Source organism: Petaurus breviceps, unplaced genomic scaffold, assembly GCF_028583685.1.
Source record: "Petaurus breviceps papuanus isolate PSGF00001 unplaced genomic scaffold, PetGlider_PUasm1.0 77, whole genome shotgun sequence".
Classification (NCBI taxonomy): domain Eukaryota; kingdom Metazoa; phylum Chordata; class Mammalia; order Diprotodontia; family Petauridae; genus Petaurus; species Petaurus breviceps.
In genome coordinates this window covers 8,880,298-8,892,401 of record NW_027186492.1, presented here as the reverse complement: position 1 = coordinate 8,892,401, position 12,104 = coordinate 8,880,298, and the positions used below count along the sequence as shown (strand labels likewise).

At 38.6% G+C, this 12,104-nt stretch overlaps 1 protein-coding gene across 1 annotated transcript in view; it reads left to right on the top strand.

Moving 5' to 3' along the window:
* Positions 1 to 12,104, top strand: part of GATM (glycine amidinotransferase) — a 501,978-nt gene that overhangs the window by 161,956 nt on the left and 327,918 nt on the right. The gene's annotated exons all lie outside the window — the stretch shown is intronic.

Genomic DNA, 12,104 nt, shown 5'->3' with positions numbered 1-12,104 from the left:
TACTGGCAGTGAGATCCTGAGTGAGTCACTTAACCTGTCTGCCTCAGTTTCCTCAGCTGTAAAAATGAGGATACTACTTCCCAGGGTTGTTGTGAAGAACAAATGAGATGATATTTGTAAAGCATTTAGCACAGCGCTGAGCACATAGTAGGCACTGTACAAACATTTCTTCCCTTCCTGGCACTGATACCGTGTTTCCCCTATAATAATACCTATCCCGAAAATAAGCCCTCCCCTTCCTGTGTAAGATTCCTCTAAAATAAGCCCTCCCCCGAAAATAAGCCCTATTGAGATTGCTACTGTAGTGAAGGTGATCCCCTGCTCTACACGCTACATTACGGTACCCTCTGTATGCACCGTTCCCCCCCCCAGTGAAACGCACACTGTGCTCCGAGCTGCATCCAATCAGAGCTGCAGCAGTGAGCGCGTCATCCTGTTCTTCCCCAGTGATTTGCTTATTGAATAAAGGTACATTTTTTTGTTCACATTTACCTGTTTATTAAAATTGCTGTCAATGTTCATTAAAATAAGCCCTCCTCTGAAAATAAGCCCTCTGGTGTTTTTCTGTCCAAAAAAAAATAATAAGACAGTGTCTTATTATCGGGGAAACACGGTATCATCATGCCTGTAATCATGTATACACACATACATACACCTGTATGATCATACTCCAGACTTCTAGGTTTCTCCAGAAGTACTAGGTACATGAATAGCTGAAAGAGGGGATCAAAGGTCTTACTTCTCAAATTCTCCCTCTACTTCCTTGAAGGAAGCTCAACAAAAAAAAATTCACATTGTAATTAACTTATAACATCACACCTAGTCTAGACACATGGGATATTTTCTAATCATTTTAAACTGCTCCAAGAGGGGGATAAACAAAAGGTTTAAGCCAACATCTCAGATGTTCTCATGGAATCTGGTAAAAGGAATACACCCAACAATCACATCAACCCAGGCTCTTAGTCTACCTCCACAGCACAATTCAGTCAGTCAGTAAACATTAATTGATTGCTATGTGTCAGGCACTTTGCTAAGTACTACAGCTAAGTGCTTTGTAGGCAAAAGACAACCCCTACCCTCAAGGAGCTTACAGTCTAATGGGGGAAATAAAAAGCAAATATGTGCAAACAAATTACATACAGGCTAAGTAGGAAAAAATTGAGAGAAGGCACTAGAATTAAGAGGGGTTGGGGGACGGATAGGTGATGCAGTGAATAGGGCACCAGCCCTGGAGTCAGGAGGACCTGAGTTCAAATCCGGCTTCAGACACTTAACACACTTGCTAGCTGTGTGACTTTGGGCAAGTCACTTAACCCCAATTGCCCTCAAAAAAAAAAAAAAGAGGGATTGGGAAAAGTCAATTCCCCAGGAGTCTTCCTTCCCTACCCGTACTCCTCACTAGCATGAAACAACACCAGTCCCCAGGTTCAGGCTCCTCTCTCCTTTCCAGAGCCAGATAACAACTCTAAAAAAACTCTCCTGGCTTTACTGGTTTGGGGGAGGGGTACCCCATTTACTCTGGGGCCCCAGTTGGGTACACCCAACTCCAGCCAGGGATTCAGTGAATGTAATTGGCTTCCACCAAACAACCCTGTCTGCCCTTCTGTAGTACCAATGCAATATTTACAGCACCCAGGATCACAATAAAGACTGTGACTATAAATGTCACGTGGCATTTCATCTCAAAATATAGCAAACTCTTCAGATAGAGGATAGAACTGAAGCATTTATTTAGACACCAGAAAACTGAATCCCAAAACCAGTAAGCCAATACCATCATAGTACCAAAGATATTAAGAAGTCATAATAACACTGAGAGCCACAGCATCCTTTAGCCTTCCCACAAGCCAATACAAGATCAATATTTACTCACAAACCTCTCTATCTCCTTAATGAGCACCCTCTCTCCCCTACCACTGTCTGGCTAGCTAGTCTGGCTAGCTCTGACCAGCTTCCTGTGGGCTCTACTTTCCTTCAGCAAACTCCTCCCTCCACAAGCTCCATGTGACTACATTCCACCTATCAGGGGGTAAAGTTTACTTTCAAAGCAGGGGAGGTCTTCAAACTCCCCCCTAGGTCTATTAAGGGTCAGGGAATATCTTAAAATTCCCATTCCCATTATACCTTCATATTGTAAGTATATCTTGTCAATAAGGCTGGCTTATTTTACCATTGTTTCCTTATACTAGACTTTTGTATTCTGAACATTCCTAAGTCTCCATTTAGAAAGTATTCACATAATCATTATTGGAAAATCCTTCTTATTCCTTTGATTATCTAGTTGTTATGGAGTTGCTTCTTCTTTGGATGGATCTCTAGATCTACAATATTTTTTTATACTGGTCAGTGTTCTTTCTGACATTTATTCACTCCTCCAGCTTTAGTTCCTGGATTGGGGTTTTGAGCCAGGGTCAGACTGTGCTCCCTAATGCACTTTTGGATGGAGTGGTCAGCCCTGCTTGGTTTCAGCCTGGATCACCTGGGTTCCTGTACTGACCTCTGCCTTCAGTGGTTTAGCCCCCTTGATTCATTGAGGTTCAGAGTGCTAGATCTCTAAGATCTGGTATTTCAAAGATCTCTGGTATCTCTGGACAGAGATATATGGATCTTACAGGTCTGAACACTGCAGCATGGAGTCAAGTCACTGGTCACTATCCACTGTCACTTCATAGAGCTTCCATAGAGTTCTTTCTCTACCCTATGGTTTTCTGACCCCAGAGAGTGGAGAGGTAGTAAGGAGAGCCCCTTATTTTTTCTGCTTCCAGCCCCAAAACCTGGTAGGCTTACATACGTCCCTAGCCTATCTTTGGTCACATTGGGAGGCTATCATGCATGGGCACTGGCTTTGCTTGGCAACTCACTTTCCTATTACTCTAGGGTTTCTGGTTGACCTCTTGTACAGTTTTGGTGTAAAAGAATTTACTGTAATTTCTCATTTGATTTCTTGATCATTATTTGGTCTGTTGTAAACCTCTGGATTTTGCTAGAGTAGGTGTATGGAAGCTGGGAAACTTACCTCCCTTTCAGGCAGCCATATTGGCTTGAAGTCTATTAGTATTCTCAGCATGGCAAATTGACAGGTAATGAATGTAATCTATTTAAGACTTTCAAAAAACATTTGATAAGGCTTCAAGCTGTTTTTAAGAAAGAGTAAATAAGACATTGGGCAGAGTGAGTTGCTTGTCTGTTTTTTAATCCTGTAAAGGTAACTGGCTTTGAGACAGTAAAAAAAGGGTATAAATAAAATGATGACATATCTAGATAAAGAAATATAAGGAGCAGAATTTCCCTAGGATCTGCGAACATATTTATAAGTGACCTGCAATTGAGAATGCAAATAGAAATTTCCAATTTTGTAGATGACTCTCAATTCTAAGCAGTGAAAAGCCAAGTTAGCTTAAGTAAACATGAAGTTCAGGAGCTAGGGTCAACACAGAAGTGTACAGGTAAATGTTTAACAACCAATTCTCCAGGGGTAAAAAATGTGCCCATGACACACTTTTAAGTTTAATCTATACAGTTAAAATTTTCTCCATCATTTACTTAATTCTAAACAATCCACAAAATAATAAATGAAGCCCTGGTGCATAGCATTTACCAGTGTCTGAGGTATAAATGCTCACACTGAAAATTTAACAATTAGTTTACCCCATCTGGCTTACCCTCCCCCGGAAAGGTAAGTGTTTTAGAGACAGAAAGAGGCACACTTCAGCCAAGGTGGTACATAATGGTTAGTCAGAAGAGTCAGGAAAATCAAGTGAGGAAAAGCATTGATGATTACGACAACAAGAACAGTAACAATGATGTGTGCTAAAGTTGGAGGAGACACAATTTCAGATAAAACATATTCCTCGAACTCCTAAAGAACAGAGTCTCATCCTGCTTAACATCACCGAGCACCAATTTAAGCAGAGGCTATAATCTAGGAGAAGGAAATGGCAAACCACTCTGGTATCTTTGCCAAGAAAACCCGGAATGAGATCACAAAGAGTCGGACATGACTGAAATGACTGAACAACACAACAACAAAAAATAATCTAGGAAGCCATAATAAGTAGCAGAAATGGAGAGATTGTAAAGTAAATGCTCTGTATATTCTTTTCATAGGGAAAATATGTGGAAGTGAGGTCATTAATGAGTACTTGGAATCAGAAAGGAAGAAAACAAAAGAAGGGGTATAATTTCAGACCCAGAGGAAGTGAGCTTTGCTACTTAAAACCTAGCTCTGTTTACCCTGCATATAAGGTATATATCACTAAGCACTTAGTAAATATGTGATTGATTAATTGATCTCCCACACATCCCAAACTGGGGGAAAAAAAACAAACTGTTGGTGGAGGGGTTGTGTAGATATGGTATGACTATTGAGTAATTTTCTCCTGTGTAATTCAAAATATAATAAATGTATGTAATCTTTCTTCATTTTGCTACCATCTCCAACCAAGGTGATCATATATATATATATCACGATGTTACAATGCTTTAAGAGTTGTGATGTGCATTTATTAACAATAGCCCTGTGAGGTAGACAACATATCATTATCCTTTTTTTTAACATATATTAACAAACATTTATAGAGTACTTCAAGTTTTACAAAGTGCTTTACAAATATTTCATTTGATCCTTACAACAACCCCGGGAGAAAGGTGCTATTTATTATTATCTCCATTTTACAGATGAAGAAACTAAAGTAGATAAAGATTAAATAATTTTCCCAGGGTTCCTATGCAACTGTCTGAGGCTAGATTTGAACCCAGGCCTTCCTGACTCCACCTTTGCCACCTTGCTGCCACTTCAATGAAAAAACAGTTCCACTCAAGAAGAGTTAAATGACTTGACAACAAGAACAACAAGTAAATGTCAAGACCAGGATTTGAACCCAGCTCTTCTGACTCCAAATTCACTGCTGTTTACATTGTACCACATTGTCTCTCATAAGCATGGTACATGTTTTTTGGATAATGATGCCGTTTCTCAATTACAATCAAACTATGCTATAGCATAGCTTGTTACCTATTTTTTGCTATACCTTAGACCAAATCATGCCCCTCAAAATATAACTTCCATAAAAGCTTAGCATAGATTGTATGACATGGAACCTTGTTTTATTCTCTAGCACCAATGTTATATAAAGGGATAGTCTAATTATACAAAGGCATTTATGTCTGACTTTAAAAGTATATTTTATATCATCCAAGTTCAAGCAATGATTAGATTTCTAGGTGCCATCCAATTTGCTTCCTTTTTCATGTTAAACTCTTTGAATATATATCTCTATAATAAATATTACTACCCCTTGTATATTTCTTCTTTCCTTAACCCCTAAAGTGTGATATCTAGATCCCCCCCAAACCCCATTTTACATCTGAAGGTCTCAACCTTGCCCTAAGGTTTATGGGGCAAAGTCTCAGAGAATTGGCATACCTAAGCTTTCTCAAGAAGACCTTATCATCATTACAAACTCACCTAGACCAGAATGCTAATTCCCAGCCAATGGGGGAAGTAGCTAACCCAGGGGTGGGGAACCTGTAGCCTTGAGAACATGTGACCTTCTAGGTCCTTGGGTGCGGCCTTTTGACTGAGTCCAAGTTTTACAAAACAAATCCTTTTACTAAGGGGATTTGTTCTGTTAAGTCTGGATTCAGTCAAAGTGCCACACTTGAGGACCTAGCGGGCCACATGTGGCCTTGAGGCACAGGTTCTCCACTCCTGGTCTAACCTAACCATGAGAGTATACAAAGTGATCTGGGGAGGGGAAATACAGGCAAAACAGTTCCCACAGCCACCTTCCCATGAGTACCTATGACACACAAAGAAGTTAGGATCAGCTTACAGCTATCAAACAATGTAGTCATGCCCTTCTTTAACTCTGTAAATTTAACTAGCTCTGAGTCTCTCATCCCTTCAACAGGCAAACAAATCAGCCCAAAGGTTCCAAAGTTGTGATTGGTCTATTAATTACCAGCAAAGACTCCATCCCTCCCCTCTTATGTCTTCCCAATACAGCTGTGGCTACATACCCAACATGGCTATGGTATACAGTGTAGCTCAGTACTCTTCCTTGTCGTGGTACTGATCCAGCCAATCTGTCTTCATTTTGCCACCACCTCCAACTAAGGTGATCATGTCAAAACACTCGAATGAAATTCTTTAGATTAACAATGAGGTGATTTAGTCATAAAGGATGTTATCATAGGCAAATTAGTGGATACGTGGAAGAAATTACCTGTCAGATCTACGAGTGGAAGAAGATTCATGGCCAAACAAGAGATAGGTCAACAAGAGGTAAAATGGATAATTTTGAGGGAATAAAATTTTAAAAATTTTGCACAAACCAATATAGCTAAAATTTGAAGAAAAGCAAGAAAGTAGGGAAACCCTGGGCAACAAATTCTTCTGATAAAGGTCTAATTTTCAAAATATACAGGGAACTGAGTCAAATTTACAAGAATAAGAGTCATTCTCTAACTGATAAATAATCAATGTATATGAATAGGTACTTTTCAGAGGAAAAAAATCAAAATTATCAATAGTCATTTGAAAAAATGCTGTAAATCACTAATAAATAGAGAAATGCAAATTAAAACAATCTGAGACACCACCTCACACCCATCAGATTATCTAAGAAGACAAAAAGGGAAAATGACAAATGCTTAAGAAGGTACAGGAAAAGAGATACACTAATGCACTGTTGGAGGAGTTGCTAGTTAACAAAAAGGGAATATGACAAATACTTAAGAGGGTACAGGAAAAGAGATACACTAATGCATTGTTGGTAAAGTTGCTAGTTCAATCCTTATGAAGGACAATTTGGAATTATGCCCCCAAAGCTACTAAACTGTGCATACCCTTTGACCCAGAAACACCCCTACTAGATTTATAGCCCAAAGAGATCAAAGAAAGAGGAAAAGGGTCCATATGTACAAAAATATTTACAGTGGCCTTTTTGTAGTGGCAAAGAACTGGAAACTGAGGAGATGCCTAACAAGGAGAATGACTGAACAAGTTATAGTATATAAACATTATGGAATACTATTGTGCCATAAGAAATGATGGAAATGTTTTCCAAAAAAAACCTGGAAAGACCTGTATGAATGGATGCAAAATAAAGTGAGCAGAACCAGGAGAACAATCTACAGAGTAATAGCAATATTATAAAGATAATCAATTTGAAAGAGTAACTCTGATCAACACAATGATCCACCACAATTTCAAAGGACTCATGATAAAACATGCTAAGCACCCCCAGAGGAGGAACTGATGGATTTGGAATGCAGATTGAAGCATATTTTCTTGCTTTTATTTGGGGGGGTGGGGAAGGGGGAAAACATGACTAATTTGAAATTTTGCATGACTATACATATTTATAATGAGTTTCATTTTTCTTGCTTTCTCGATGACTGGTGGAGGGAGAGATTTGGAACTGAAAGAATTTTTTTTAAGCCTCCATACTTAGAGAAAATATTTTTTCAAAAGATTAACAAATCTATAGTCATATGAAAAAATGCTCTAAATCATTATTGATTAGAGAAATGTAAATCAAAACCCATCAATTGGGGAATGGCTGAACAAGTTGTGGTATATGAATGCCATGGAATACTATTGTGCTATAAGAAATGATGAAAAACGTGGAAAGACTATATGAATTGATACTGAGTGAAGTGAGCAGAACCAGGAGAACATTGTTCACAGTAACAGCCACAGTGCTTGAAGACTGACTTTGATAGACTTAGCTCTTCTCAGCAATGTAAGGACCTAAAATCAGTCCAAAAGACTCATGATGGAAAATGCCATCCACATCCAGAAAAAAAGAAATATGGAATCTTAATGCAGATTGAAGCAGACTATTTTTTTGTTTGTTTTGTTTTGTTTATCTTTTTCTTTCTCATAGTTACTCCTATTCGTTCTAATTCTACTATAAGACATGACTAATGTGAAAATGTTTAATAGGAATGTATATGTAGAGCCTATATCAGATTGCATGCCATCTTGAGGCAGGGGAGGGCAGAGAAGGAAAGAAAATTTAAGATTTATGGAAGTGAATGGTGAAAACTAAAAATAAATAAAGTAAAAAAAAATAATTTACCTATGGTGAGATCTCACCATATATTTTAAATCTGGTCATGACCCTAATTTAAAAAAAAAAAAAAGATTAACAATATCTTTAAGGTCAAATTTAATGGACTTCTCTCAGTTTTCAACTCCATTGACTTCTCTGTGATATTGGACATGACTGATGCCCTCCCCTTCAGTTCAATTCAACATTTATTAAGCACTTACTATATACAAAGCATTGTACTAGATGTAGGGGAAATAAAGACAAAATTTGTTTTAAATAGTCTTTGTTTTCAAGGTGCTTACATTTTACTGAGTTTGTATTTTCCTATGTCCTCTCTGATTTCTCTACTTCTTCTTTATCCCTCTAAATATAGGTGCATTCCCCAAGGCTGTATATTCAACCCACAGTTCTTTTCTTTGACTAACTATCAGTAATTGAGATAATGAATATTGTTAACATTTCTATAGTGATGATACCCAAATCTGTATCCTCAAAGACACTTATCTCTTCTCATCAATTCTGTAGTCTGATATCCAGCTACTATCCAGCTACCTAGTATATATGTGTGTGTATAGATATAGATGCATAGATAGATAGATAGATAGATAGATAGATAGATAGATAGATAGATAGATAGATAATAGATAGATAGTAGATAGATATTCTCCCCTCACAACCAATCAATAAGCATATATGTAGTGCCCACTCTGTACCAAACACTGTGCTGAATGTTGGGGATACAAAGAAAAAACAAAAAATATTCCCTGCCCTCAAGGAGCTTACATTCTAATAGAGCAGACATGTATAAATGGGATCATATGAGATAATAGAAAATGGAAGATAACCGTAGAGTCAATGGAGGTAGCAGATGGGGGAATGAAGAAAAGCTTCCAGTGGAAAGTGACACTTGAGGTGAATCTTAAATGAATCCAGGAGTTCTGAGAATCAGATTGAGAGGAAGAACAGTCCAGGCATGGAGAGCAGAGGTGTGTATACTGAAGCCAGATCCAATGTAAATTTTTAACATGAGCATTTATATCTTGGAAATCAATAAATGCTACAAATCAGGGTTTGACTTATTATTTTGTTGGTTGTCTAGAATCTAGACTTAAAAAAGTGATGGGGAAAGTGTTAATAATGCAGATTAGATGTAAAAGTGTTTCATAGGAACTTTTTTTTTTCAGAGAACCTGTTGTTAAATATTTCACCCCCACACCCATTGGACAACAACCGGGGTAAAGGAAAAGTTACATGAGGTCAGTATGGCTGGATCATAGAATACGTAAGAGGAGAAAAGAATGCAAGATTTTAAAATGTAGAAAAGGAACAAACAGGTTGTAAAAAACCTTAAATGCCTAACAAAAAAAAAAACTTTAAATTTGATCCTGGAGGTAATAGGGAGCCACTAGTGTTTACTGAGTGGTGGTGGAATGGATGATTGAGGCAATGATATGGTCAGACATATGTTTTAAGAAAATCATCTTTGGCAGCTGAGTGTAAGATAGATTGAAGTGTAGAGATATGTGAGGTAGGGAGATCAACCAAAAAGCTATTGCAATAGTCCAGGTATGAGGAGATAAGGACATTAGACAGGGTGATGGCTATGTGAGTGGAGAGGAGACAGATTCTAGAGAGATGTTGAGGAAAAAAAAATAAAAATTTAGCAACTGATTGGATTTGGGGAGAGAAAGAGAAAGGGGCTGAGCATGTCACTAAGGTTGCAAACTTGAGAGATAGGAAGATGGGGTTACCCTTGACAGTAATAGAAGAATTCCAAAGACAGGAAAATTTGGAGGTGAAGATAGTGAGTTCTGTTTTGGACTTGCTGAATTTGAGATGCCTATAGAACATCCAATTTGAAACGTCCAAAAGGCAGTTGGTGATACAGGATTGGTGCTCAGGATAGAGACTGGGGCTAGATAAACAAATCAGAGAATCATCTTCTTAGAGATGGTGACTGAACTTATGGTCATTGATGAGATTACCAAGTGAGTGAATATAGAAGGAAAAGAGAAGAGAGCTAACCCACAGTTGGTGAGCATGACATCTATGAAAATCCAGAAAAAAGAGACTGAAGAGTGGTCAGAGAGGTAACAGGAGAAACAAGACAGCAATACAGAGTTATTTTTAAAATCTATTTTTAAAAAAATACAAATTTCTACCTTCTGCAAGAAGCCTTTTCTGATCCCCCCTACTAATGTAAGCCTTCCCTCCGAGGTTATCTCCAGTTTATCCTTTCTTTATATAGTTGTTTGCATTTTGTCTCCCCCACTAGTCTATGAGCTTCTGCCTTTCTGTGTGTCCTCAGTGTTTAGCCTGGCACATAACAGGTGCTTAATAAATGCTTCTTGGCAGTATTCATTCTCATTATCTCAAGACAGACCAGCAGTGTGTGCCAACTTCCACTAGGACCCACTGCTCACTTCCTCAACTCTATCATATATCAAGATTTACCCCTAGGAACAAGCCTAACCCTCAGGAATCCACATAGCCACAATCACAAAAATGCCGGGCTCCCCACTTGGACATACTTAAAAGCTTCTGGTGATCAGAACCTAAACAAACCCTCAAAAACACATTGACTCAGATTCCACAAAGTTGCATCACTTTAATAACTCTCTCTCTCTGATTCACCGCATTAGTCACTGGAAACATCACATTAACTATCTGTTCCCTGAACACGCTATACACCATACCTTTGAGAGCTAGTTTCCTAGCTGTGCCTACTCCACCTAATACCAGCATCAGAAGAATATTCAGACTACACCTTTACAGACCAGGATGGAGGAGATCTAATTAACAACCATAAGCAAGCATAGCTTTTCTTTGACTCAAGCACACCCCTATTCCTCTTCAGAACCTGTCACCCACTGCCTGAAGGAGTGGAAGGCATACTCCCTTCTAGATTGCTGAATGTGCTGAAGCTAGTGTCTGCCTTTCACTACCAAGACTTTTATCCTCTGCTATAAAATGAGGTAGGGGGCTATGTTTGATGTTCTTTCATACCCTTTTAGCTCCAAATGATGGTGTAGTCCAAAGCATTGGATTTGGTAGAGGGGAAGGGGACCTTAGGTTAGAATCCTGTCTCTGCTACTTACTACTGTGATTATCATTGAGCATCTCTGAGCCTTAATTTTATCTTTAAAATGGGAGAGGGGGAGATGTTGCACTAGAAGATCTCTAAGGCTCCTTCCAGTTCTCCTAATCTATACCTCCAAAATCTAGATGATTATAATTTACAATATTACAAGATAAATGCATTGGAGAAGTGAAAAACAAAACATTATGAGTTCTTTTTTTTTGCCTTTTGGGGAGCAATTGGGGTTAAATAACTTGCCCAAGGTTACATGGCTAGTTTGTGTGTGTGGGTGTGGGTGTTAAGTGTCTGAGGCCAGAACCGAACTCAGGTCCTCCTGACTCTGGGGCTGGCGCTTTACTCACTGTGCCACCTAGCCACCCCTAACATTATGAGTTATGAAGAACATCACTACTGTCAAAGGAAATCAGAAGACTTCATAGAGTTAATAGCATTTGAGTTGAGCTTTGAAGAATTGGTAGGAATTCAGCAGCTTAGAAAGCCTCAGTAGGAATAAAGGCATGGAAGCAAGTGAGAACCGGGTATTTTTCAGGAGACAGAAAATAGCTGCCCTCATCAGCAAGTTGAGCAACCCAGTCTTCCATATTAGGCCATAATCTAGAGCCAGAGGAAGAGTATAGTATGAGATACAGCTGAAAAAGTATGCTTGTACCAGATTGGGAAGGGCCTTAAAAGACAACCAAAATAATTTGAACTTTATCTGGCAGGCAAAAAGGCAGTAGCGGAGATTTTTGAGCAGTGGAGTGACATGAATAGATCTATGCAGCAGCAGCAGCAACATATATAGCAGCACTATAAAGTCTAATTTTATACTCATAACAACTGTAAGAGGTAAGTCCCCATTTTATTATCCCCATTTTAAAGATGAGGAAATTGAGGCAAAAGTTAAATAACTTGCCCAGGGTCACAGAGCTAGTATGTATCTAAGGTTGGATTTGAACTCA